The sequence below is a fragment of the Galeopterus variegatus genome, unplaced genomic scaffold (genome assembly GCF_000696425.1).
Source record: "Galeopterus variegatus unplaced genomic scaffold, G_variegatus-3.0.2 Scaffold12047, whole genome shotgun sequence".
NCBI lineage: Eukaryota > Metazoa > Chordata > Mammalia > Dermoptera > Cynocephalidae > Galeopterus > Galeopterus variegatus.
In genome coordinates, this window is record NW_007738158.1 from 38473 (window position 1) to 41762 (window position 3290).

General features: G+C 36.4%; 1 non-coding gene across 1 annotated transcript; it reads right to left on the minus strand.

Moving 5' to 3' along the window:
• Positions 1–2537: 2537 nt before the first annotated feature.
• On the minus strand, positions 2538–2611 carry TRNAI-GAU. Its single transcript has one exon. It is a non-coding gene; the product is annotated as a tRNA-Ile (tRNA).
• Positions 2612–3290: the final 679 nt, after the last annotated feature.

Here is a 3290-nt window from a genome sequence, read left to right on the forward strand (position 1 = left end):
TTACAGCTAAAAGTACAGCTGGTGCAAAGATGCGTGTGTTCACATTACAGGGTTAATCCAACACCTAGAACATACTACATTGATAGTAATTGGAATAAATTAATAATAATTCCCAATTTAAAAGTATTGGCCAACTCAAGAAGCACTGAGGATGCAACAATAATAAATCTGTCTTTCCTCATGTTGCGGAAATTCTAACTACCTCCAGGCATGCAAAAAAGGAAAAGAAAAAAAAGCCCCTCAGAATGGAGTTCAATCCCTATTCCAGCCAGCCACCCAAAAATAAATAAATAAATAAATAAATAAAACAATGGTCAATACATGACATGATGCATTTGTCAAAATCCATACACCAGTACAACACAAAGAGTGAACTTTAATATATGAAAAATTTTTTAAATGCCATTTAGCCATCAGGGGATCCTAGGATGAATGCAGAATGTGACAAAATAATATAACTATATTACAAATGTGTTAACACTCTTACTGAAGGAGGTAGATAGAAAACATGCTGAACTAAGTAACTTTGGAAATGAGTGGAGTCTATAAGACTAAAGGCAAAAGGAACTGTACAGAAGCCCTGTACTATCGTTGATCAAGTTGTTTCCCACAGGGGTACAGGTCAACAATTTGGAAACCACTATACATGTTACTGGAATTTAGCAATTAAGCAAATAGACGCTATATGGTGGTAGAGGTTTCTCACTGTTAGAGTAGGAGGTTATAGATAAGCAAGGGGACAAGGCTAGAACGATCCACGTGGTAATGGATTAGCATTAGAGACATCAGTATGAACTCATGTTTAGTTTAATGTAGACAGAGATGCTTACACATGGCTTTATAGATACGTGTATATACATATATTAGTATACACATATGTATTTCCTTGCCAAGTCAGCTGAAAGACCCTAGAAGCAACAACTCAGCAGCAATGAGCACCCCTAGCACCCAGATCTTGGTTTCTAATACCATTCTCCACTAAAAGGAACTAAGGCTTCTTGGAGAAATGGCTGATTCTAGGGCTAGGTCAGGCAACATACAAGATGAGCTTGGTGCATCTTGTGCCAGAAAGTAAGTAGGTTCCCCCCTGCACCCAAAATCCACCCAGAATGAGGGGGTATGTCAAAGGGACAAGCATCTGAAAGAGCTCTGATGGCCAAAGCTGGAATAATTTAAGCAACAAAATAAATAAGGTAGTTTTGGATTATAACCCAAAGTATGAAATAAATATCCATGAGTACCTACAAGCATAGATAAATGACTAAATAAATAAATAAGGGGGGGACTATAGACATATCTTCCACGTAGAAGATGTGTCTATTAATAACATTTATTAAATATTGTAATTAATTAATGTAGATACTCCCCCCTCAAACATGGCTGTATATAGTGACTTCCTACCAAAGAGTACATACAGTATGGAGGGGGTGGAATATCTTTACAGCAAAGAAACTGACAAACGCTATCACAACCAGGCAATAAAGCTTAGCATCTACAGGGATAAGTCATGTTGATAGTATGTGCCTTCATGTGATGTGATGAGAATGTCACTTTATTGCTATGATCTTCCTCCCCAAAACACATAACTCCAGTCTAATCATGAGAAAAACATCAGACAAATCCCAACTGAGAGACAATTTACAAAACACCTGACTAGTACTCCTCAAAACTGTCAAGGTCATCAAAACCAAGGAAAGTCTGAGAAATTATCACAAGTTAGAGGAGCCTAAGGAGACATGGCAACTAAACATAATGGGGTATCCTAGATGGGTTCCTGACACAGGAAAAGACATTAGGTGAAAACTAAGGAAATCTGAACAAAGATGGGCCTAACTTAATAATAATGTGTCAATATTGACTCATTAATTGTAATAAATGTATCATAGTAACATAAGATGGAAGTAATAGGAAAATGGGATATGGGATATGTGGGAACTTTCTGCACTATTTTTGAAATTTTTCTTTAAACCTAAAAATGTTTTAAGAGTAAAATTTTACAAATAAATAAAATTACTTCTGTCCCACCCTTCCCCCACAAAGAACCTGCATTCAGAGGGTGGGGACTGTCAAGGGGCAAGGACAGAGCAGAGGAGCATAGGCAAGCAAAAAAAAAAAAAACAGATTGAAAGAGAATGAGAGAAACAGAAATGTGTGATGGTGTTTACACATTTATGTTAAATTATGACTATGACGATGTATGTAATTATATCAATTTTTGGAAAATGGATTCTGAAGTCAGACAGCCTGGGTTTGAATCCCAGTTCTCCCACTTACTATCTCTGTAACTTTGGGTGATTTATTTAATCTTCTTTGCATAAAATTGATAATAACAATGTCTCCTTCATTACAGTGTCTCCAGTGGCCAGCACAGTTCCAAGCAGATAGTAGGTGCCAAATGAAGTTCAATCAATAATTGACTATGTGAATAAATGAATGAACACATGATTTTTATGGAGATTAAATAAGATTATAAAATCTTAGTTTCCTAGTGCATACATTCAATAAATGGGCTTTTTTGTTTTTTTCTTTTTGGCAGCTGGCCAGTACAGGGACTGAACCCTGGACCTTGGTGTTATCAGCACCATGCTCTCACCAACTGAGCTAACTGGCCAGCCTGAGTAAATGCTGAGTATTATCATCAACATCCTTTGGCATTCCTTCCTGCCTCTACAGCTTTGCCCAGACTATCTTCTCTGATGGCCTGTCTACTCCTCCACCTTGTTGCTCAAGACTCAGGTCACGCAAAACCTCTATAATCAAATATAACCTTGATCTAATCATGATGAAACACATCAGGGAGACCTAAGTTCAGAGACGTTCTATAAAATACCTCATCAGTGTCCTCAAAACTGTCAAAATTATCACAAACAAGAAAAATCTGAGACACTACCAGTATAGAAAAGCCTAAGAAAACATGAAAACTAACTCTAATGTTATACCCTGGATGCATTCCAAGAACAGAAAAGGGACATTAGGTAAAAACTAAGAAAGTTAAAATAAAGTGTGGTCTTTAGAGAATAATAATGTATCAATACTGGTTGTGACAAATGTACCATTATAATGGTAACAATAGGAAAACCTGGGCGTAAGGTATATGGGAAATCTCAGTAATATTCTTGCAATTTTTCTGTAAATGTAAAATAATTCTAAAATAAAAAGCTGATTTAATGTCCAAAGTCCTGCCTGCTTTCTACAAAAAACTTCTAGAAAATTTCGTGCATTTGTTTGCTTCCATACCTTTAGATCTTTCTATAATCTCTCCTTATGTTTCAGACTCTAGTTTCTCTCTC